Genomic DNA, 26,577 nt, shown 5'->3' with positions numbered 1-26,577 from the left:
AATAAACTCTTTTATAGGTTGCTTTGGTTGTGGGTTTCTCCACAGTGATAGAAAAGCAATCAGTATGTAAGCCAAGTGCAGAAGGTGGCCAGCCTGGGCCTCTCACTACGCATGGAGCTGAGGTCGTTCTTAATTCAGGAGCATGTTACACAGAAATCTCATCTCCTCCAAGAATGTTCTGTTCAGCATGCTTGACATCTTTCTGCTTATTATTAAACCATTTAATTAAAACAATATCAAATGTATGTAAAGTTAATTGAACAACTTATATAGTCAGGGTAGATAGCATAACGGACCCCTACTTCATCCAAGCTAAAAAAAAAAACAATTCACCATTTCAATTTTATTTCAATTAATAATTATTTCATATGTTTTTTCTAATATCTAATCCTCAATTACTATTTTTGCAAAAAAGTAAGATGCAATTTATAAACACTGAAAAACAAATCTTTTTTTTTCAATGTTGGAAAAGATTAATTTCATCTTATACTTACGGGTCACCCTGTCTGTCCCTGAGGAAAGTGGGAGCGAGAGTCCAAGGCAGGAACCTGGAGGCAAACACTTCAGCAGAAGGCATGGAGACGTGGTTCTCACTGGCGCGCTCATCGTTGTTCTCTCAGTGTGCTGGTTTCAATATCCAGGACAATAAGCCCAGAATTCGTACCACCCACACGAGGGTTGGCTCTGTAACATAAACCGTTAATATAAAAGTCACCTCGCAGGCTTTTCCAGAGGTCAGTCTGTTCTGGCAATTTGTCTGCTGAAGTTCCTTCTCCCAACTGGGACTTGTTTATTTCAGGTTGACATAAAAAAGCACAATAATGTACTCAAACATATAATATATGTATATCATTATATATACACATATATATATATATACATATATATATATATAAAGCCAGAAAGAATACAGAGAGATTAAAGAACCAAAATAAATATTACTCCCAGTAAGTGCCTTCGAAATCTTTGTGTAATACTGCTAGACCTTTGTAATCATTGACATTATAAAATACCTTAACTCTACAGTTTTGACAAATGGACCTATTTGTATAACCATGCTGTTAAGGACTAAAATTGTGTCAACTCCAGATTCACTGCTGAAGTCTTAACTCTCAGGCTGACTGTGTTTGTGACAGAGACTGCAGGGAGGTGATGAGGGGTCTGTGCGACTGTAAGGGTTGAGCTCTAACCCTTGGAGCTGCAGGAAGAGAGCTGGAGAGCGGGGCCATTTGCACAGAAGAACCTCTATGAGCTGAGAGAAGGAACCTTAGAACAGAGCAACAGCTCTATCTTGGACTTCCCAACAGCTAAAACTTAAGAAATACATTGATGTTGTTTAAGTTACCTGCCTGTGTTGTTTTGTTACAGCAACCCTGAAAGACGAATAGATGCTGATCGATATGGTACAGAACTATCTCAATCCACCCAGAAAGTTCTTGTCTCTTACAGATGTTCCCCTAATCCTCCTTTTGTTAGGCTCAAGGCAAACATGATTTTAGGTTTTTTGGTTTTTGGGTTTTTTTTCTATTTAATCTTGTGCCTTGCTTTTTCCCCCGTTGCTATGATAAAATACTCTGGCAAAAGCAACTTAAGGGAGAAGGGTTCAGTTTATTTAGCTCGCAATACCAGGTCACAGTCCATCATAGGGGAAATCTCGGAGTCAGAAGCTTGAGGAAGCTGGATGGACTCATTTCATCCCCAGTCAAGAAGCAGAAAGTGATGAATGCACACTGGTACAGTCCAGGAAACACATCCCAGCACCAGCCCCGCTCAGGCAACAGCCCCGCCCACAGTTAAGACAGCTCTTCCCACGTCAACTAATATCCTCAAGATAATCCGCAAAAGGCATACCCAGAGACATCTCCTAAGTGATCCTAGATTCTGCCAATTTGACAATTAACCCTAACCATCACACCTTATATTAGTGTTGTCTGTTTAAAAAAATTCATGGAAATGACATAATTTAGCATGTTTATTTCGTTGTCTCTTTTCCCGAGTATCTTGCCTCTCAGACTATGTTGTTATATAGGTAAAATAGCTCACTCCTTATCAATGACCAGTAATATCCCAATACATAAAAGTATCATAATGTATTTGTTCTCATGTGAGTTGTAGGCACATGGGCTCAGCTTTTGGTTACTTTGACTGATGCTATCTTGGGTATTATTATAATTCTTTTAGTAGACAGAAGTTTGGACTTCTCTTGGGAGAATGTCTAGCAGTGAAATTGTTGTGTAACAGAGGCCATGTACGCCTTGGCCATGGGCTGTGCTGTGTTACCTCTCAGAGACTTTAGCTTATATTTCCTTAATAACTCGTGGTGTGGATCATTTCACTTAGCACATCAGCCATCTGCTTACTTTCCTTTGTGAAGTGTCTACTGTGTCTTTGCCGGCTTTTAAGTGATTGCCATTATTAACTTGAAGCAGTTCTTTACATGTTTAGATAGAAGTCCTATGTCAGAGCTGCAGGAAGAGAGCTGGACAGCAGAGCCACTGACACAGGAAGAACCTCTATTATCTGAAAGAAGGAACCTTAGGACGAAGCAACACCTCCATCTTGTACAGCCAAAACTCAAGAAATAAATTGATGTCGTTTAAGCTACCAAGGATATTTTCTGTGTTTCTGTGGCACATCTATTCCTTTTCCTTTCTAAATTAATTGCATTTGTTCTTGGAAAATCTCATACATGCATAGCATGCTGTTACTCCTGTATTATGCTATCTTCCTCCCATCCATGTGGAACCCCACTCCCACCCCCAGTCCTCATTCTCTTCCCCAAATTCATGTCTTTTTGTTTGGTTTTTGTCATCCCTGTGTTTGACCGAGACTATCTGTAAGGTCGTGGGATTGGAGCTATCCATTGAAGCCTTGTGGGTTCAGCAGTGAGTGAGCTGCAGACAGTAGCTCCCTCTCACCTGAAGTCTTCAGTCACTAGTCGGTTAGCAGTAAAGGATGGGGTTCTGTAAGCCTCTCTCTCATCTATGATTGACTGTAAAAGGGTCTGTCTCATGCAAGTAACCTCAGCTGCTGTGGGTTCATGATTATGTTGACAGTGTCTTGTCCAGTTGGAGGTATTTCACTGCCCTCCTCCCATCTTCTGACTCTTACGTCCCCTTTCTCACGCTTCTGTAATGTTCCTCGACTAGTTGAGGGCTGAGCTTTCTTCTCTCACTCAGCCTTGGGCATCTGTGAACTCTGCACTCACCACCGATCTTTGAGAGGCTTCTCTGATGAGAGTTGAGAGAAGCCTTTGTCTAAGGGTAGAAGACAGATACTTAGAAGACAGTTGATGTCAAAGCTGCTTAGCTAAATGACAGTAGAAAATTTCCCCAGGGCCGATGACTTCTTGAGGCATGAGATTATGACTAGGCATACACTATAAGGGATAGCTTCCCTCTGTGAAGTAGGCCTCTAATCTAATCTTAAAATGGTTGATTATTGCAGGGCTTTCAGAGGTCTCACTTTAGGTTTAATAATAATAAAGTCACAGAGACATCTATATAGTTTATAGATGTTGGCCTGTTTGCTGGGGCGGCCTCTTAACTGGCATCTGACTTAACCTGGCTTCTTCTCCACTATTCTATCTCTCCACATGGCTCTCTCTACCCTACTTCCCTTCCTTGCTCATGTCCTTCCTTCTTTCTCCTGTGTCTGTCTCTGACAGTCCTTCTGCCCCAGCTCTAGCCACCAGCTCTTTATTGTGCAAAAAGCCACACTCCTTATCCATCCAGTTGGCTTTGGGGGCTACAGTGACTTTCCCCACAGAAGCTTGCCTTTTTCTTTTTTTGTCAGGTGAGGAAGTGACAAACATTTACATATCCTATTAGTCCAGCCCAGCAAGTAAGAATTGAGAACACATGTACACACTTATTTTTATATCCAATAAGTACAATATCCGTGGGTCATCCCAATAGTTGGTTACCTCCATAACATTGATGCCACTAGTGTACATATGAGCACATCTTGCCTGCCAGGTTGGCAAGATAGTTTGTACAGTATATCTCTTCATAAGACCATTAATGCCTCCCCCCAGAAGCCTGCATGCATTACACCATTCACTCTTTGAAAGCTAGCCAGCATGGAGGAGGTTTCTAGCTTCTTGCATTATCCATGTCTTACAACCAAGGCTTGGAGCACTGTTGGCAATGGGGTTCTTTTTTAAAAATTAAATTACTTTATTTATTTACACTCCAAATGTTACCCCCCTTCTGAGTGTCCCCTTCCAAAGTTCTTCAATCCCTCCCCCCTCCTCTTTGGTTTTGAGAGGGTACTCTGCACTCCCCAGCCCCCTTACCCACTCACCTCCCCACCTCACTGCCCCCACATTCCCAACCCCTTCCCTTTCCCTGGGGCATCAAGTCTCTACAGGATTAGAGACACGACCTCTCCCACTGATCCCAGGCAAGGCAGTCCTCTGGTACATATGTGCTGGGGCCACGGACTAGCCCATGTATGCTCTTTGGTTGGTGGTTTAGTTTTTGGGAACTTAGAGGAGTCCAGGTTAGTTGACACTGTTGGTCTTCCTATGGGGTTGCTATCCCCTTCTGCTCCTTCAATTCTTCCCCTAACTCTTCCATAGGGGTCCCTGATCTCAGTCCAATGATTGGCTATAAGTATCTGCATCTGTCTCAGTCAGCTACTTGTAGAGCCTCTCAGAGGACAGCTATGCTAGGCTCCTGTCTGCAAGCACAATATGGTGTCAGTAATAGTGTCAGGGTTTGGTGCCTGTCCATGGGCTGGATCCCAAGTTGGTCTGGTCACTGGATGGTCTTTCCTTTAGTCTCTGCTCTGTTTTTGTCCCTGAATTTCTTTTAGACAGGAATAACTCTGGGAAATGGTGTGATTCTGTGCTTCACCTCACAGCAGGTTGTGGGGCTCGGGGAAGACTCCCTTTACCTCCTCAGGAGTTACGGTAGAACACAGCCCATGATGGGGACCCAGGTGCCTCTGGGAACTGTGAAGAACGGATTGCAGCCTAAGATGGGGTGCCAGCCTGGATGAGAAACGCTGTAGCCTGGGGCTGAAGCTGGGGTTCTTCAACTCCCAACGCCCAGACACTGCTGGGAACTATGAGGAGTTGGGACAGAGGCCTGCTGGCCGATGTCCTGAGAGGCCTTCTGTGGGAGACTTAGGTAGTGTGGTTCGATAATGAAGGCTTCTCCCCACAGTGGTTATTGATGAGACAGATAGTCCTAACTGTTGATTAATGATGGAAATGGTGCATATAACTTACTCAGGATGGACCAGAGATTAAATACCTTTTGCAGGAGGGAATGTCCTGGGAGGGAAGCTTATTGGCTAAACCATTAGGGTTGGCCCATCTGGATGCCTCATTGGCATGGGGAACTCTGGGATCTATGCTAGGTGACAAGTTGTCATGGTCCTCATGTGCGGTGTCTTGGTCACATGCTCTGGACCGGAATCTGGTCGGGAGCAAATCCAAATACCTACCTTTCTCAGTCACGAGGATTTCTTAATCTTGACCTTCCCAGGTTTTGTCTGGTGGCACGGTTCCACTTGCCCCTCACAATGGGGTTCTTATAATTTAGTTCTTGTGGGCAACCAAGTGGAAAGGGCAAAAGCCTGTGTTCGAGGGCGTGTCATGGTTTAAATGAGAACCGTTCTCCATAAACTCAGGTATTGAACACTGCACCCCCACTTGGTGCTGACTGAGGAGGTTATAGAACCTTAGTTGTTGGAACCTTGCTGGAGGGAGTGTGCCGCTGGGGTTGGGCTTGGAGAATTTATATCCTCACCATATAGCTTCGGTCATGCCCCGTTTGCTCTCTCTGCTTTGTGTTTGTGGTTGAAGATGTGATCAGCCAGGGTAGTGTTCAAGTCGCCTGCAGCCATGCCTTCCTCTCCATTTTGGACTACCCTTCCTGTAGTCACTATTCTAGTGCTGAGGAAGTGGCATGACCAAGGCTGCCTTTAAGAGAAAGCATCTAATTTGGAGGCTTGCTTACAGTTTCAGAGGTTTAGTCCATGATTATTGTGGTAAGGATTGTGGTGGCAGGGATGATACTGAAGATGTTGCTGGAAGCAACAAGTTGTACAAGTTGCAGGCAGAGGGGATTGGAGAAGTGGGGGGGAAGGAGAGGGAGAGGGAGAGGGAGGGGGGAGGGAGAGGGAGAGGATGGGTTTTGTATGGTTTTTGAAACCTCAAAGCTCACCTCCAAAACACTTTCTCATCTTCTAACAAGGCCACACCTACTTCAGCAAAGCCACACTTCCTAATCCTTCCCAAACAGTTTCTCTAATTGGGGACCAAGCATTCGAACCTAAGAGCCAATGGAAGTCATTCCATTCACACCGCCACACTTCTGGAACTGTGAGCCAAGATAATAAACTCTTCATTCTATAAGTTGCTCTTGGCTATGGTATTTTCTCATTGCAACATAGAAGTAACTAATATCAGATTCTTGGGCTCGCTAGGCCAAAGCTCCTAAGAGAGCAGGCCACACCAAGGACTGGGGTCCTTGTTTAGTGTCTGATTGCTCGCAGGAACAGCATTTTCTTGCTATAAAGGTCATTTCTCTCTGAACTATTTTTCTAAAGTATTTTCTTCAATGAGTTAGACAATAATAGGTTTCCATGTGGTTTCTTTGTATCCCCTTTGCTTTCATCAACCTGCCTGCCTGTTAGGAAGCTAACTCTCAGTGAGTATGAGTTTTAAATTTTGACAAAATCCAATTTTTCAAAGTTTTCTTCTTGATTATCTGTCTACAGTCTGCTTACAAGGTCTTTAACCATATGACATTATGAAAACACTGTTTTCTTTGAAAAGATTCATGGGTTTTTTTTTTTTTTCATTTATTTTGTTTAAGCCTATGGTACATCTTAATATTTACACTGTACTTACATATAATAAGTAAATAAATCTTTAAAAAAAGGGCTGGAGAGATATATATTAATATTAACAAACTTGAGATCATGCTGTTTATAGAGCTTTGAAACTTGCTTCTACCTCTGAGACCATTTCATCTCTCTCTTCACACATCATTGGAAATACTTTGTAAGGATGTTAGAGGCTGTTTTGACCTTTTTTTCTGTGCCATAGATGAGACACCATGTATTTAAGTTTTACTTTGTAACATTTAAGTCATTCTCTTTCAATAATATTTGCAACAAAAATATTTATTTTGCATACAGCTGTGCATTTTGGATGGGTTTCTCAAAGAAGAATTACTGGGCCAAATGGTATGAAATATCTCTGAGACTCTTGCTAATCACCAGGTCCTCAAATGCATTCCAGAAAAGAACGTAATCATTTAAATGCCCTCCAGCTTGGGTGAAGAGTGTAGCTAGGTAGTACAGTGTGTGCTTAGCATATGCAAGGCACTGTGCTTAATCCCCAGCACCAATCAGTTAATTAATTAATAAAATCAATTCCCTGGAGCAATGCATGGCGATGCTTAGCTCCTGTGTCCTGCCATCTAGTGCTACCTTTCTGTAGCATGCTTAAGAAGGAATATTTTCCAACGTGATTTAGTATTTCTTCTCTTATCAAATTGGGGCTTTTAAAATAGAGTTCTCGGCCTCACTGTTCTCATTCGTAGTGGCTTGTGTATATGCACTGTTTGCTTAAGCATTACCTATTTTTAGGGGCCTTACCTTTATTCCTTTCGAATCTATTCGAAACCTACGTATCAAGGCTATTATCCGCTTGTCTGATTTCACACTGCTATTATTCCATTTTTTTGGTGACATTTAATGTTCTGCATGTGGCATTTAATATTGTTAGTGGACCTAGTGAAGTTGTTTGTTAGTGATACGAGATGTTTATGAGTGCATAACTGTAAAATCCCAGAGATGGGGAAGGCTGCACAGACAGGCGAAGCATAACATCATCCATGAGGAAGGCAGAGCGAGGGTGTTTGCCTTTGATCTGCTCAGCGATCGATGTATATTCATGAGTCTAGTGTTGATCCTCAGCTTGTTTCTCTATGTCTAAAATACAGATCAGTATTAAAAATTTACGGGCTGGAGAAATGGCTCAGCGGTTAAGAGTTCCGACTGCTCTTCCAGAGGTCCTGAGTTCAATTCCCAGCAACCACATGGTAGCTCACAACCATCTGTAATGAGGTCTGGTGTGTCTGAAGACAGCTACAGTGTACTCGTATACATTAAATAAATAAATAAATAAATAAATAAATAAATAAATAAATCTTTAAAAAAAATTTACAAGGCTCCTGAATGGGAGTATAATTAAATGTGGAGTGCTTTGCCCATAAGTTATTCTACAGCACACATTATATGCTAGATAAGCCCTGTTTCTTTCCTTTTACATGTTTGTAGGAGGTAAATATATAGTAGATAGGTACATATTGTTTCATTTTTCATAGCAGAGTAAGGTTTTATATTTAAGGGAAACAATTCCCAATGACCCAGGTTGCATCACCAAAACAGATTTAATTGCCGTTATATGTAACAGCCCTGGAGCATTAAGGAAGGAAAGTCTCAATGAAGAAGATGCATTCTGAAGACTCAACTCTACTCTCCCATTGCTTCTTGCTGCTGTGATTAACACCATGTCCAAAAGCGACCTGAGGAGGGAAGGGTTTATCTCAACCAATAGCTGACAGTCCCTGTCAAAGGAAGCCAGGGTAGGCACTCAAGGACGGAACCTAGAGGCAGGAACTGAAACAGACCACAGAAGGAGGCTTCTTACTGGCTGGCTCTCACTCCCTGACTTGCTCAGCTCCCTTTCTTATATAGCCCAGGCCTACTTGCCTAGGACTGGAATTGCCTGCAGAGGGCTGGGGCTTTCCACATGAAAAACCTGCCCCGCAGCCAAGTCTGATGGAGGCAATTCTTCCCTTGAGGTCCCCTCTTTCCAGGTGAGGACAATTGACAGCTAAGTTCAGCTGTCATTCACGCTCTCTGAAGGCTCACCGTGAAACGTGTCCTCTGTCGGAAGTCACATGAGAGTCCACAAATATTCATATGTAAAACATTGGACTCAGGTAAAGTTATTTCCTTTGATGGGTTCCTTGTGTACTTGAAGAACTCGAAGCTTGTTTTGCTGGGCTTTGGGGGGGGGGCGTCAGTATTGTTTAACACACAGGCTGCTTCCCAAAAGCTATGATTTGGGTTTGGATCCGAACCTTGAATCTCTTGCTGAATCCCCTGGCTGTGTCCTTAGCTCCCCACTAAATAAGGGCAGCTCGTCTACGAATTCAAAACACACTTCATCAGCTGAAGGTGTTTGGGTCCCTTGTATTTTCCAGCCATTGTGAGTAGATCAGCCATGGCTGAGGCGAGCAAGGACCTGTGGGGTAAGGCATCGATCATGCTAAGCAGTGGTCTGGCTGAGTTCTATGCTAGGTCTGGTCTACTTTTAACCCTAAATATGTATTTTTATGCACTCAGCCCATTAGCGCTAGTACTAACATGTCTTGTTCTAAAGACAATGGTTTAAGCTATGTGCACAGGCTCACACTGTAATCCCAGTGGTGAGGAGGCTGAAGCAGGAAGATTTTTGCAAGCTGAGGCCAGCCTGGGCAAGCATGGTGAGTTCCAGAATCGTTTAGGCTACAGAACAAGAGCTTATCTCAATAACAACAATAACAATGACAACAAAATCCTCCTCCTCCTCCTCCTTCTCTTCCTCCTCCTCCTCCTCCTCTACCACCACCACCACCACCACCACCACCACCACCACCACCACCACCACCACCACAATCACCAGTACAATAGGCCACCGCAATGCAGCACACGGAAATTGTGTTTATAACGAAGTACAAATGAGGACTCTCAGAAGTTTGCCATGTGTCCATGGACTGGCTTCTTGCCTTCTGCTTCTTCCTATGAGGAGTCAGGAGGCTAAGCTTTGGGAGTGATTTTCCACTTGCTGTTTAAAGGGGGGCGGAGGCGGGGGGTGGGGGGAAGAAACGCATCCCTAAGCCTCTTTTAAATTTACTTCAAAGGAAAAGAAAATATTTGCCGCAAGGAGCCTTCATCATGTTTGTGAAAAATGAATTGTCATTTCACTTTAGAACAAGGTAAACAAGGCCATAAAAAGCACCGCTCGGAGCTGTCAGAAGTCACAAGTGGGCCGGTGCTGCCTTCCGCGCCTCTCGTCTGCTCTGCCCGCCAAAGTAACTAGCCGAAATGATACCATAACAGCCATGCATGCACGCTGCCCACACTCTTAATTACTGCAGGGCATGAGTGATGGCCCAGACCCGCTGACCTTTGCAGAGTCAGCCACCTTCTGTGGACTGTGTGCAAGCTTGTCAACTATCAAGATGTATCTGGTGATAAGGGGACTGCTATTGGGCAATGGGGGGAATGTGAACAGAATGAAGTGCGCTTTCTGTCAAAGGGTTAAATGGGACAAAACTCCATCTTGAAAAAGATTAAAGGTAAAGAAGCTATTTGGTAGAAATTTCAGACTCCTCCTGGGTCAGCATTTCTTGAAATCAAAATAGGTGCTCAAGGGTTTGCACTTTGGGTACAAAATTGCACTCTGCTTATCAACTGCATTGCTTTAAATCGACCAGCCTGAGAAGACTGTGAGGTCACGCTGGACCATTCAGAGAGAGGCAGAAGACCCCTTTGCATTAGGAATAGAAACCCAGTCGGACCTAAGCTGTGTGTGCTTGCCTGTTTGATTTGACACAGGTATGTATCTTTCTGCAGAACTAAAATTTTTGCCCTCTTGATTTTGGATCATGTGGCCATTTTCATGAGACCCCCCCAGACCCACTTCTTACAGGTAACGTACCGTTCCACCTGTATACAGAATATGGGGGAGTAACATAAGATGGGAGGTGTAATAGACAGGGTTCTCTAAAGTCACAGAACTTATAGAATGTCTCCATATTAAGGGAATTTATTGTGGTGACTTACAGTCTGTAGTCCAACTAACCTAACAATGGGCAGCTTGGATGGGAAGTCCAAGAATCTGGTAGCTGCTCAGTCCCATGAGGCTAGTTGTTTCAGCTGGTCTTCTGTAGAAGCTGAAATCCTGAAGAAGTAGGTTCTAGCAGATGTGCCGGCAAGTTTTGGCAAGTTAAGTACAAGAAGGTGAAGAAGAGTGAGCCTTCCTTTTGCCAATGTCCTTATATAGGCCTCCAGCAGAAGGTGTGGCCCAGATTAAAGGTGACCACCACACCTGGATTTGGAATATGCTTTATCCCGGCTGGTCTTGAACTCAGAGATCTGTTTGCCTCAGTCGCCCGGGATTAAAGGAGTGTACTACCTTGCCTAGGCCTAAGAATTTTATGGCCACTATGCCTCAGAATCTGGATCAAAAGTGTGTGTCATCCCATGTGAAGGTCTGGGTCAGAAGGCTGTGTCATCTTACCTCGATACATGGATCACAGGTGTGCCCTCCATTTCCGGATTGTAGTTCATTCCAGATGTAGTGAAGCTGACAACCAGGAATGGCCGTCACACGGGTAATGGAAAATTCATTGAGGATCTTTCTGAAAATGCAAGAAGTAAGATAGCAAGCAAGTGGCTTTAAAAGCACCTTCATTGTGCTTAACACAGTGAGCTCAGCTTAACCAAGTTGCCCATGCTTTGATTCCCACCACGCCTTCCTACAGAACCTTAAAGGCTGCCAATTAGATTCTCATAGAATAAATTGCAGTGCCAAACTGGTAGCTGCTTTGGCCACCTTATTAAATGCAGCCTCTACTTGTTAAAACATTTGAACCCATATCTCTGTGTGCAGACGATCTGCATGGGTTACTGTGGGACTTTCTCTCTGAGCCCATTTGAAAGGTGAATAAACTGAGCGCTGACAGATAATCCCTATGGAATCCTTGGTGGGTGTAAAGGGAGAAGGGCTGAGTCAGTGTCCCAAGACCACTGAGAGCTGCCCCTGTGACTGAAGGATAAGGAGGGGTTTCAGCTGCTCCACTCCTGGCCAAGGTCAGACTGAGGTGTTTCCTTTGCTGTTTATTTTGCCACCGTTTTTTCTTAACGAAAGTGGAAATAGAGATGTTGTTAAACAGCTAAATTTACCAAACAGTTCTTTTTTTTAGGGAGTTAACTCAGCAGGAAACCTATTATAGCTTCCTTTTTTCTAGGTCAAAAGAAAAATATTGCACTGGCTCTCAGGAGATTTGGAAGTGCTCCCAAGAGAAAATTCTAAAGCCAGAGCTGTGGCTGCTTAACTGACAATTAAAGAAAGGCAGACCACATTAGAACATTCTAGAACTTTAGGAGTCTTGCTTTGATATTGGCAAGGGATGGGTATCAGGTCAGTAGGATGGCTGCCACGGAATTGTTTGGAATATACTTTATGATGCTTCTGTGAAACTGACCTTGGCTGCATCGAGAACAGTATTAGAGTTCTTGCTGGCATAGGCTGGTTGAGTGGGGGGGGGTGCTGACATAATATTTATTTAAAGATGGTCTCTGACACATATTAGAAGAACGTAGTGACTCTGGTGATCACTTCACAACTCGAACCCCAAATGCAGCACCTTACAATTGGATAAGGACAAAGTCTCAGAGTTTAAACTCCAGGGGCAAGTGTAGCAAACAGAATGGGGACCACTGCCCATTATCCTATTGACTGGATTTACTTCTATTGAATCTTATTTGCCTGTTTTTTTATATGTGTTTATTTGTGGGCATAGCTGCAACACAAGTGTACATTTATGTGTGCACTTGTATGTCAGGGTCAGAGGTTGACACTGGGTATCTTTCTCAATCACTGTGTGGTGGCTTGTATATCCTTGGCCCAGGAAGTGGCATTGTTGGGAGGTGTGGCCTTGTTGGAGAAGGTGTGGGTGTGGGCTTTACTATCCTTGTCTTAGCTGCCTGGAAGCCAGTGTTCTGCTAGTAGCCTTTAAATGAAGATGGAGAACTCTCAGCTCCTCCTGCACCATGCCTGCCTGGATGCTGCCGTGCTCCTGCCTTGATGATACTGGACTGAATCTCTGAACCTGTAAGCCAGCCCCAGTTAAATATTGTTCTTATAAGAGTTGCCTTGGTCATGGTGTCTGTTCACAGCAGTAAAACCCTAATTAAGCACACTGTCCACATTGTTTTTTTGAGACAGGGGCTCTCACTGAACCCCCAGATCGCACCAGTTTGGTTGGACTGGCTGGCCAGTTTCTCACTGAACCCCCAGAGCTCACCAGTTTGGCTGGACTGGCTGGCCAGCAAGACCCAGGCATCATCTTGTCTCCTTCCTCTAGCACTGGGGCTGTAGGTACACGCTGATGATAAAGAGGAAGTTGGGTTCCCTCTTGGAATTCTTAATCTCATTAAAAGAATTAGAGGATAGATTCAAATGGAAGCTCAGGACTTTTAAACTTTAAAAGAAAAGTCCTGGGACCAAAATGATGGCTTAGCTGCTTTTCTGGAGGACCTAGGTTCAATTCCCAGCATCCACAAGGGGGCCTATAACTCTCTGTAATTCCAGTTCCGAGGGCTCTGACACCCTCTTCTGGCCTCTATAGGCACTGCATGCGCACAGTCCACAGATGTTCATGCAAACAAACGTCTACACACAGTAATAAAATACATAATGTTGGCAGTGGAGGTGGCACACACCCTTAATCCCAGAGGCAGAGTTTGAGGCCAGCCTGGTCTACAGAGTGAGTTAGCTCCAGGATAGCCAGGGCTACACAGAGAAACCCTGTCATGGAAACAAAAACAAAAACAAAAACAAAAACAAATCCTAAAAACAAAACAGAAAGGAAGGAAGGAAGGAAGAAGGAAGGAAAGAAGGAAGAAGGAAGGAAAGAAGGAAGGAAGGAAGGGAGGAAGGAAAAAGCCCAGGGCAGGCCAGCTGTAAACTCCAGCTGCTAGCTGACAGAGAGAAATAGAGGAGAGAACAGAAAAAAGATCGTGTCATTTAAGCTGGCATGGGTCAAAATGGCATACAGGCAGCAATATGCCAGGGAGGGAGGCTTTGGACAAAGAGTAAGGAGGCCCAAAGTATTAAGGAAATCATGGTTAGAAGAGAGGTGGAAGAGGAGGAGGAGGAAGAGGAGGGGGAAGGGGGAGGAGGAGGAGGGAGAGGGAGGAGGAGGGGGAGGAGGAAGCAGAAGAGGAGGAAGACAAGGAGGAGGAAGAGGAGGAGGACAAAGATGAGGATGAGGAGGAGGAAGAGGAGGAGGAGAAGGAGGAGGAGGGGAAGGAGGAGTTATGATCTTTTGAACAACCCAGAAGAGCAGTCAGACTTACAAGCTCTATGATGGCTGCATTGCTGTAGCCTGGAGGCCCAGTAGCTGCTTTACTGGAGGTGAGGATTCTGGGGAGGAAAAGAATAGTATCTCATTAAAGGACTAGTTATTCTGCCTCCCCAGGGATTACAGTGAGACTGCTTCCCAAGAGGGCCATCTCTGGATCAAGTAACTCAACCAGCCCAATTGAAATGTCAGGTCTCCATTCAGGCCAGAGAGATTTTCTTCTCCTTACTGGGAAGTTTTGCTGCTGTCCCACTTGTCTTTTATGTGGGTTCTGAGGATCCGAACCCAGATCCCAGTGCTTACACGGAAGGCACATTACTGAAGGACATCCTTATCCCCTCTTTCATATTTTTAGGCTTGTAACTCTTGAAATTTAGCAGCCGGGGGAGATCATTCCACTGGAACCAATCAGCCCACGTTTCCAGAACATTAATCAGAGACCGAGTTGAAAAGTGTCCATGGAAAACTATTAATATTAATTGGTGTTTTTGAGCTTTTGAATCATAATTAGATGAACAAGAAACAGTGGAAGTCTTTATGGGGATGGGAAAGATGATGTGTTAATCAAGACCTTGGTTGTTCTGTCGTTATTTCCTTCTCTGTCTTTATCGTAGGTCACCGTGTGTGTTTGGATGGTGAAACCAAGTCCTCGGCCACGATGCTAAAATTCAACCAACAATCGACAGTTTAGCTAATTCTGTGGTAGTTGTTCGATTCCAGACAACCTTGTATTCAGGCAAGGCTGTTTCTCTTAATGGATACAAAGTCAAGCAATTTCTCTGACACTCTGAAGTTTTCGTATTTTGTCAGAATTATTTTTTAAAAAACGATAGAGCAGGAACATAAGTAGGAATAGCTGCTTCCCAGAGCTGTAGCTGATAGGAGGTCTCAGATGTAACAGACAAAGGATTATCTGTTGGGGACGGACACACACACACACACACACACACACACACACACACACACGTATGTATGTATGTATGTGTACCAGAAAGATGTGGAAAAATAAAGAAACCCATTTTAAGGGATTAGGAGTGGGGAAGGAAGGGAGCATCTTGGGCTTCAGGGAAGGAGAGGAAGGAATCTAGAGGATGTGACAGAGATGGGCAGGGATCTACCTCAGGTGTTCACTCATGGCCTGAGGTGTGTGTGTGCTTCAGCCTTTTGATGCCTAAGGTCATTGTCCTTAGTTGGGCAATGTCCTTAGTTTGTCTCCTGGTGAATCAGGAGCAATGTTCTCTTAGCCAGGTGATTGACAGACCCAATTGGATTAACTCATAAGGGAGGGGACAGTAGTGTAAATGTTCTAAACTTTGGGAAAGATGAAAATGTCCTGTTTCTATCTAGGACCAGAAGTTGATTCTACTCTTTTAGCCAGGATGACGTATCTTTCCTTTAACGAGCCTCAGTGGAACCCTAGTATCCCTGCCTTCTCATAGGGTATTCTAAATCCCTAGGAGGGACGGTTTTAATGTTGCATTTCTCGCATTACCAGGAAAGCAAGAAGTGGACTCCACACGAGGGAGGGGCCTGTCCTTATGGTTTCAACCATGTACACGTCTCTGCTACCTAACAGTAGGAAATAGAACCCATGACGTAAGACTTCAGCACAGAGACTTAAGCATAGCAAGTATTCGTGAAATGAGTTTTCTTGTATAATAAACATCTATTAAGCTTTGAGAATGACTATGCATGTGTGCATGTGTGCATAGGTGCATGTGTGCATGTGTGCATGGGTGCATGGGTGCATGTGAACATGTGTGCATGTGTGCACAGGTGCGTGTGTGCATGGGTGCATGTGTGCATGTGTGCATGGGCGAGTGCTGTCATACATCATGTCTCTTTTTGAATTGTTTTAATACTTTGGTCTCAGATTGTCTGAAATTTGTAAAAACATGTAACAAGGGAAGACCTAGTTAAAACAAATAAATGAAGATGGACTTGAACATCAGTGTAGAGGCTGGGGAGGTGCTCGGTGGGTAAGAGCACATTTTGTGCAGTCATGGGGACTGGCATCCAGATTCCCAGCATCCCCCTAAGAAGGCGGACATGGCTACACATGCCTATCTTCTTACTTTAGAGCTCTTACGGGTGGAGGCAGGAGCATTGCTGGTGCTTTCAGGATGCCAACCTGCCTTCAGGTTGTGTGGGGACCTCAACTGGGGATGAAGAAGAGGGTGACGGAGCTGGACACCCATGGCCTTTTTTGGTCTCCAGGCACATAGGCAGAGGCACAGGCATCTACACACATGTGTACATATTATGTACCATGTACATACACATACACACGTACAAGCAAAGTAGACTAGATAGAGAGTATGAGTATTTCTTGTGGGCTATCTGAAAGTTGTATATTTAATTTGAGAATTTGATAGAAGTGGTTTGGGTCTGAAATGAATACAGCTGAACCCCAGCAACCAGAACATGTGGTTCTCACATGTTCTTAAAAGGGATATTCTAGTCTAAATATATATATATATACATATATATATATATATTTGTGTGTGATATAATACACACACATATATATGTATATATATATATATATGTAAATTTACTTAAAGTACTTTCCAGAAATAATTCTTCTAAATCATTTATAAGGAGGTCTTTGTTGGTTTCTCTTCTCTTTAACTTTTGGTTAGTGTACAAATAACAGGACTCACCATGATTGAACGTGGCTCATTCTCATCCTTAACCTCCTCTCCCCACCCCATAAGGTCTTTCAAATATCCTTTGTTTTTCTTATCGCTCACCTATAATGATAAAAAAAATTAAGATTTTTCTCCATTATCCTAGGTTTCAAAGCGTTTGCATTCTATGCATCTCAAAATGCTCTGCCATTGAAATTGTCCAGATATTTCAGAGAGGGAAAAAAAATCCCCCAGACAGTGGGCAGAGCCTTCTCTCCTGACGGATTATCACCAGGACCTTACCCTGCTGCAGCCAAGTAAGTTAGGCTGCCCACCAAGCCCCTCCCAAGCTACAAAGTCACTTCATGGCCAAACGAACCATGGGTTTGCTTTAGCCCTGTCCGTCAGAAAAGAGGCGGGACACTGCGTCCTGACTGTGGCTCTGCCATCCACCTGATTTGCAGTGCTTGGCCTGTTTCTGGCCTGCTGATAGCTGTCCTATGGTGATAAGGAGAGAGAGAGAGAGATTCACCTAGTACTGATGGGGTCCAAGGAGGAGCAGCAGGAGTCGTAAAAGTGCTGTGGCTTTATAACCCGCCTGTCTGGCAGGGATGGATATATTCCTAAGGGAGATTTCCTTATCAGACTATTGAAAAAATGAACCCCGAGAAATTAGAATTTCTTCTTCTATTGGAAGAAGTAATGACTGCAACTCTGGCGGCATTCAGAGGAGGAACTTGTCTCTTGGAGAAAAATCCCCAGTACACATGTGATCTTGCAGGGTAGACTTGGAGCTGAGGCAATGGTAGTGGGGTCCACTTGGCTGATTAGTTACACATACCTCTTGCTTTCTATTCAAATCCTATCCTTATAGCAGGGTCCCTGAAGACGGTCTTGGGAAAATCACAGGGTCCCCTTATTTTTCTTTCCAACACGTCCATATTGGCCAAATCTCCCCCAAATAGTGAAAAGTAGAAACTTTCACTATTTCCTCCTCCATCCTCCGGTTAAGTTGGCTTGTTTTGTTTTTCGCGACAAGGCTTCTCTGTGTAGCGCTGGCTCTCCTGGAACGGGCTCTGTAGACCAGGCTGGTTTCGAACTCACAGAGATCTCTGACTGCCCACCTTAATTTGGCTCATTTAATGGGCGTATTGAGGACTGGAGCTGAACCTGGCTTGTTGGGTTGTAGCTGTGACCCTTAGATCAGGTAATAGTTTGGATGTGAGGTGTCCCCCAGAGGCATGTGTTTGAGCACTTGATTCTCAATTGGTGATGCTCTTCTAAGGAGTCATGGAAATTCTGGGAGGTGAAACCTCATTGGCAGAGACGAGTGGGGGAGGAGAGGTTAAACTTTCCTATCTTCCTGTCTGCACTACGATGGACTATAGCTCTTCTTAAACTGAACCCAATAACCCCTTCCTTCCTTAAATTGCTATGTCGGTATTTTGTCATGGCGACACATCAGCTAATACAAAAAGCAAATCATGAACATCACTGTATAATCGCAACTGTGAGCAGAGTTAACACAGGACAGAGTCCTAGGGCCCGAGCAGGGCCAACAGAAAGTTATCCTTAGAGGAAGGATCTGCGCCTGCGCGGAGTTAGTTCAGAAAGGCTGAGACAGGGTTCCTAAATGGAAAGGCACTTTCAGCCAGATGGAGTTTAGCTGAGTGCAAAGGATTTACGAGAACACAATAGCACAGATTGCTGAAGGACAGGACAGTCAGAGCAGGACTAGGAGCCTGGAAGGAGGGATGGGGGGCGGGGGCGGGGTCTTTCCAGGCTCTGTGAACTAAGGTAAAGAGTTCTCCTCTTCATCCTGAGAGCAAGGGAGGCCTCGGTGGGTTTGACCTGACCCTGGCATGATTTGGCGCCTTTTGCATTTTTGAAAGATGCCCTGGCTTTAAGGTAGAAAACAGACGGTAAGAGGCAAGAGTGGCTGTGGAGATATTACACTTCTGAATCCCCACAAAGCAGGACTTGTGTTAAGTGGCATCTCGACAGGGATAGAAAGAAATGATTAGATCTAAGGGGGAAAACCGTAGGCTGAGGATAAGGCTCCACAGGGGAGCGCTTTCCTACTGTGCAGTAGGTCTTGGTATTACCCCCAGGACGGTGAAAAAGAGGAATGCAGTGTGGAATGTTGGGTAACAGCCTCACGTCCCTCACGGGGAGGAATCGAGTCCGGTTGTTCTGGGTAATAGCCAGCAGCATAAGGAATGGCTTCCCAGCCTGACCATCTAGATCCATCATGCAGAAACAATATGGCCTGGTATCGAAAACAACCCACCCTGGTGCGCGCGCGCGCACACACACACACACACACACACACGCACGCACGCACGCACGCACGCACGCACGCACTCACGCACGCACGCGGGAGCGCTCCACAAAACAATAGCTACAACGTCCTGGTAGTTACTTACGTATATAAGCTTGTCCCTCAGCTCGGCTAAATCCATTCCACCTTCATCCCACAGAAAGGTCCGGGCCCCGCCGAGGTTCCAAGGAAGCTACCTTGGCCAGTTAAGATCGAGTCTGTCTGCATCTCTGCCTCATTTTTTTCCCCTCACAGTGACAGAAGCTGACTAACACAGTACTCACGGTGTCAGGGGAACTTCAAGGAAGAAAACCAGCTTTAGACTGACAGACACCAAAGAACCAAACTCTGAGGTCTAAGCTCAAGGTGGGGGTTCTCCCTCAGGGTTGTGAGGGAATTAGGATGTCTGGACAGACTTAGCAGTAGCCCTCAAGAGGAGGAGAGTCGGGGTTGGGGATTTAGCTCAGTGGTAGAGCGCTTGCCTAGCAAGCTCAAGGCCCTGGGTTCGGTCCCCAGCTCCGAAAAAAAAAAGAACCCCCCCCCCCAAAAAAAAAAGAGGAGGAGAGTCCTCCACAGAATCCCAAGGTCTTTAAACCCTGTCTCTCAATAATACCACAGGCTAGTGACCAAGTCCTTAACCTATGGATTTCGAGGGAGTCAAAGATGTATGTCAGATGGAATCTATACCAGTGGACGAACCGTCCATCCCTCTCCACATGGGCTGGCTGTATGGATATTGAGAATCACATGAGAAGAGACGTGTGTATGCAGGTATCTGAGATTTGCTTGACCTGGCGCACCCAGGATGATACAGCTCGATCACATGGTAGTTCTATGTATGGTCTGAGGAGCCTCCGTAATGGTTCCCACAGTGGATGTACTAATTTGCATCCCCACCAGCAGGGTGTAAGGGATCCTCTCCTGGCCTCCGATTCTCACGGATGTGTGTGTTGTTCTCTTGTTTTCTGGGTGATGGACGTTCTGACTGGAGATAGAATCTCGATGTCCTATTGATTTGTGTTCCCTCGTGGCTAAGGATGTCAAACTTGTCTTCACATATTTATTGGTCGTTTGTTCTTCATTCGAGAACTGTCTGTTCAGTTCATTTGTCGGTCTATTGATTAGACGATTTGTTCTTCTGGTGAATTTATTTGACATTTCCTTCTAGGGGGCCGAGTGAGGTGGGAGGCTTCCTTTTGCATTTTTTCCCTGAGGATTTAACCCAGAAATCTCCCCTACTCAAGTAATCCTGGGATAAAGAGAACAGTTCCTATACTCCTGGCACCAAGACAATTAATGAATTTTGACCCTTTTTTTTCTTTAAAGTTAAATTCCCAGAAGAAAACAAAACCAAGCCAGGAAGCCTTTACTTGTTTGCTAGAAGCACTTCGCTGATTCATTTCTCAACAGCCCACTCCAGCTACACTCACGATGCCCCGTGAAATGTGTAAGAGCCCTCCGGCCTCATTCCCAATTCAGTGCGAATCCACCTTGTCTTAAGATTTTTATTTTTGCCTGCTTTAAGTTTGGACAGCAGAGGTAAGTTAGTTCACTGTGCCCTCTCTTAAGTCTAAATTACTGATAATTTAATTTAAAAAAGCAAACACAAACATACAAACAAACAAACAAACAAACAAACAAAAAAACACAAACCACCCCTAAGACCTCCTCCCTGGCAGTTCAGTAATTCCTTCTCCTCTCTGAGTTTCTTTCCCATGCATGAGCATTCCCCTGTTATTTATTTCTGTCCAAATATTGTTCATTGTTGTTTTTAATAATCTTAATCTGCACGTAATTTGGGACATAGATTGTACCTGTTAGAGAGCAAGGAGTGCTACCTCTGTTCACTCCCCTCTCCTTGGACTTAGGGTACCGATAAGCAGATAATTAGGGGCACCATATGCTCAGCTGGTTGTAGGTTTTAAGGTTTTCTATCTTGTTTTGCATCAGGCGAAAAGCTCCTGATGAAACCTCCAGATTGGGGATGGGCAAGTTAGCTCAGGGTCTGAGAGGGCGACCTTCTGCCCGAGTTCCACACTGTGGCCCAGCACAGGTAGATACTATGAACTGAAGAAAAAAAAATACATCTAGACGGTACACTTGTGTGTCAGAGCTTGACATGGTCTTCTGACTTTGAATATCTTTCTTTGTCTATTAATTTATTTCTTAAGAATAACACCGGCGGGGCATGGTGGGCCAGGCCTGCAAGTCATAGCTGCAAGAGAGGCTAAGACAGGAAGATATTAGCAGTAAGACGTATGACAAAGTCAGGTTGACTTTCCAAACAAACAAACAAACAAACAAACAACAACTAAAACAACAAAACCAAAACACAAGGCAAAGCACTGGATCAAATACTCAAGTGAACTGGGGGTATATATCATAGTCTATTTAATGCTAACATCAGGAACTGGACAGGCAACATCCGTCATAGACATTCTTTGTTAAAAACGCCACCCATTTCCACTGCTGGGTATTTGTCCCTTGTACACACCTCCCTGGGTGGGGAAGATGACTCAGAAAACTGCTTGCCATCCGAGCATAAGGACTTGAATTTGGATCCCCAGCACTAGGCCTGGCAGTTCACATCTGTAATCTCAGCATTGAGGAGGCAGACGGATGGATCCTGGGGCTCCCTGGGATCCTTAAGGGATGCTCTCCTAGGAAATCTCATTAGTCTATTCACCACAAGGTCACTTATTGTTTATAAGGAAATTAAATCAAATTGTTTGTTTCTCCGTACTCTTGAGAGGGTTGTCCTAGCAACAGGAGAGAGCTGGACCACAGGTTGTCTGCTTGACTCCTGTCTGTACCCTAAGATTGCCATGAAGTGACACACTGTGGACCACAGTCCAACCTTGCTGAAGGTGGGTTCTCTCTATCTGTAGCCAGGAGGAGCTTTTGATGAAGGGACCGAAAGGCAGCTCTGAGCACAGCCTACCCAAGAGCTTCGCCGAATCAGTGAGCTACAGGCTCAATGAGAGACTCATTCTTAAAATGGAAGGCAGAGATGAATTGATGACACATGACATCAGCCTCTGGCCTCCACGCGCACAGATGCTTGAATATGCACACACAACACAGACTGCACATAGGGCACAAAATGCAGAATAAAATAAAAGCTGTACTTCCTTTTGTATACATGACTAGCCACAGGAGGGTTAGCCCAAACTGTAAATGACCCAGACGTACACACCTATGTGAATTGAGAGCAAACTGTGGGATACCTTATGCAGTGGGCCATTTCTTACACCGAATAACTCAGTTTACAAGTTGACTACATGAACAGATCTTAAAATCATGCTGAATGAAATAAGTTAGATAGAAAAGACAGTGTGCTGCGTGGTTTATGTAAAATACTAGAAAATGACCTTCAACAAGTTTCTAAGCTCGGAGCCTCAGATATACCCCAGGGAAATAAAGATTTACTGTAACCTCATGATTTTCACCTACACTCAAGTTCCCTGAAATAGCGACTGTGAGACTGAATTTTTATGAATGAATGCCTAGGCCAATACCTTTGGCTCCTTTCTGCTAATCCATAACTCAATTAACCCGTTTAGACTAGTTCAAGTCTTGCCGCATGGCTAGTTACTTCTCCTTCAGTTCCATGTGACCATTTTCCTCCAGCATTTAGGGGTGAATCCGCTCACCTATTCCCCAGAATCCTGACTCTTTCTGCCGGATGTCCCGCCTTCTCATCCTGACTCAGCTCATTGGTCAGTCAGCTTTTTATTGACAGGTGAATACTTTTGCACACTGCACTAGAGAGTATCTCTACAGTTACATTCCAAGATACATTTGTGTTACTGATCCACTGAACAACACCCACTCCGTTGTTTATATGGCACTGGATCCCTTCCTCTCATCCTTAAATCACCACTGGCATGATGGTCCCTACTCCCCAGCTCTTGAGATGGCTGTCCTTAGAGGTGTCATTGAGTCCCCTCATCAAAAGTCCCAGTGACTAGAGATTGAGAGAATTTTACGTGACAGGGTGGGTGGTGCTATATTGTGCCACTTCATGACCGTCCAGGGGTGTGGACAGGAGTCAAGCAGCTGACCTGTGGTCCCGTTCTCTCTGTTGCTAGGGCAACACTCTGGAGAGAAAAAAGGAACAAGCAATCTGATATAATTTTTTATAAACATACAGACAATTGGCCTTGTGGTGAACAGACAAAAGAGATTTCCTAGGAGAAGTTCGTTTATAGAAAGATTTTAGTAGTAATGACCCTGGAGTTGCCTGTGGAAAATTTACCCAGAATTGTCAGATTTTTGAGAAAGGAGTCTATGGGAAATGAAAATCGTTAAATGGCTGGGGATTAAATGGAAATGAATCAGAATCTAAGATCCAATTACCACATAAGGTAATCGCAGAAACCTCGGGTCACCCCCTCATTTCTCTAGACCAGGAAGGCCACACAACCCAGGAAAGCTTACCCCAGGGCCACTTTTCCTGTCCTGGGTTCACCCTGCCTTACCACTAACTCTGTAGTAGTCAGAGTTCTCCATAGAAATGGCACCAAATGCAGAGGGGTACACAGATTCATTAAAAAGGATCTGCTCAGGCTGTACCGATGCCTTGGTAGGAAAAGTGCTTGCCATACAAGTCTGTGATGGCCCCAGCTCAGATCTGCAGAGCCCATGAAAAAGCCGGATGTGGCAGTGCACAGAAGGCAGAAACAAGAGAATTTCTGGGAAAGCCCAAGGTCCAGCCAGCATATACAGAAACACATAACAAGAGAGCCTCCGAAACAAGTGGGAAAGGCAAGGACTGGCCCTTGACCTCCACCCATGTGCCTGCACTCTCACACACTAACACACACACACACACACACACAGACACACACACACACAGACACATACACACGGGCTTATTTACGGAGGCTGACAATGAGTTCAAAGATCTATAACAGGTGACCTAGAAACTCAGGGGAATCAATGTTATAGTTTAAAGACAAAAGAGTGCTTCTTCACTGAGGCTTCAGACCAAGACAGCCAGACAACAGGAGCTCCCCCTGCCCCTCCATATAGAGATCAGCTTCTTGCAATACCCAGGCCTTCTACTGACTAAAGTTCCTGTCAAAAACCAGTATTCTGTTTTCATCTTAGCTGGGTCTCACCTCCATGAAGAAGAGGAGGTGCTGTATTGAGTCTGCTGAGTCAAATGTTGCTCTAGGCGAGGCTCCGGCCTGGAGCTGTACCTGCAGGCTGCCCTCATCCATCTCATTCCAAAACACCCTGGTAGACATAGGCAGAATAATGTGTGAGCCAGCACCTGGGCACCCCGTGACTTCTTAGCTTTTGTGTTAATGAAAGCTATGGATCTGCTAATTTAATATATTCAAAAAATTTTTTTACCTGATAGTCACACAGATATTAGATCAGGCAGAGAGGCGGGTGAGGAAGGAGCTAAAGATAGTTCAAGAGAAGTTATAATTAGGGCCTGGACGTGTAACATTCCAATTTCTTCACAATAATTGGAGTTCTAATCAGTCCTTCAGCTTTGCAGAAGGTTCGATGCAAAGGTGCTGTTTCTTTCTGGAAATTCGTTCATAGACTCCTAATGCCCAGTGCACTGGGATTAGGATGTGAGACACTGAGGATGTCATTAGCTTGTGAGGGCAGAGCCCTCATAGGTTGAATCGTGTGTCCTTGCAGAAGACCACTTCTGCCGTGTGAACATTGCACACCGCGCCCAGTTTTATATGAGTCTTTGTATGAACATGTGTCTTCAATCTTTGGATGGATGTCTATGGCTGAGATCACTGGGCCGCAGTATAGATGATGTGTGCTTTAGCTTTATAGACAGTTATCAGTGTCCTACAGTGGGAAGCTTAGTTTCTCATGTCTCCGTATCCTTTCCATCATTTGGTGTTCTCAGACCTCTTCATTGTAGCCAACGTGTATTGAGGTAGGGTATATCTGACTCTTCAATTATTTCTTCTTGAATTTGTCTGGTATCTCTGGAACTCCTTGGGGATATGGTCTTGAAGTTACATTAATTTTTTTTTTGCCTGCTTCTGTTTCTGTGAGGTTAACCGTCTCTATATTTTTCAAGCTTTCTCTTTCGTATATGCCTGTGTGTGCATATGTATGTGCATTTACATGCAAGTGTGGAGGCCAGAGGTCAACATTGCATATCTTCTTCAAACACTCCCCGGTTTATTTCTTGAGGTAGGGTCTTTTCCTGAACTTGGAGCTCCCTGGCTGCTAGACTAGCTGCTTAGCGCATCTCCAGGATCCTGCACTGCCTTCCCACAAATAAGATGACAGGCTGGTGCCCTCTTGACTGGCTTTTTTATGAGTGCTGAGGGATCAAACTCAGGTCCTTGGGTGGCAAGCATTGTATAGACTGAGCTATCTCTCCTGTCCCAAATATTATATTCTTGATGCAGTCCTCCATCTCCTCAAATATTCAAATTATGCAAACATCTCTGAAGATGTAACTTCTGGGCAGCCCCATAGGCTATGATAAACAGGAATCGACTATTTATACCCTCACTTCTTAGCAATTTTATTTTACTGTAATGTGCAGTTAAATGTAATACAAATTCTTACCAGCTCTTGATGTCTTAAAATACTACTTGGCCCAGATTTATGGAGTGTTCTCGTGCATGCATCCATAGTCCTGCAGATAATGAAGATTGTATCCTCTGGCTCTGTGCTATCAGGGAAGGGAATTTGCTTTTCTGATGTGATTAAGGAAAAACTGGTTATGGAACCTTTCACAGTGAATGTCTTTGGCCTACCCGAGGCCTGAGCAAAGAAAGTAGCTAGGGCAATCACTGCCGATTCTCCTTGTGCTCCGAGAATCCTGACTTATGATGGCGATTAAGCCTCATCAATGTAGTCTTGCAGAAATTTACTTCTTAGATTGTTATTTCTTTTCACATGCGTAATTTAGCAGTGTTTCAAAGTAGTATATGTGCATGTCTGCATGTGCATGTTTGTGTGTGTGTGTGTGTGTGTGTGTGTGTGTGTGTGTGAGAGAGAGAGAGAGTGATATAAAAATGACCTTTAGAAGGGATGGAGTTTCTTTCCTATTCCCCTCTTTCTAAAGAAACACTCACAATAACTTTTATAGTTCATGTTTAATGAATTCAAGAATTAAAGGAAAAATTGTAGAAAGACATTTGCTCATTCCATAGATGTTATGATTTATATTCAAATAGTAATGTGCCATTAGTTGGCAATAGTCATTTTTACTAGAATCATAAGTGTGAGTCAGCTTCTAGCATTCGCTAAGAGGTTGGATTTGAATAAAAACAAAATACAATTATCTACTGGCTAGTCTACACTGTGTCTGAGTTTCTTGAGTACTGAAATGCTGGTTGAGGTAGCATTATTCAAAATTCCCAACTACAACAGTTATAGCTCATCCGGCATCTTAATGGTGATCATTGACCATGACTAGGGAGATGTGGAGCAGGAGGGAAAGTTCTGGCGTTGGTGTTTGTTAATA

This window comes from Rattus norvegicus, chromosome 8 (assembly GCF_021556685.1).
Source record: "Rattus norvegicus strain SHRSP/BbbUtx chromosome 8, alternate assembly SHRSP_T2T, whole genome shotgun sequence".
Taxonomy (NCBI): Eukaryota; Metazoa; Chordata; class Mammalia; order Rodentia; family Muridae; genus Rattus; species Rattus norvegicus.
Note: the sequence above shows the minus strand (reverse complement) of the source record.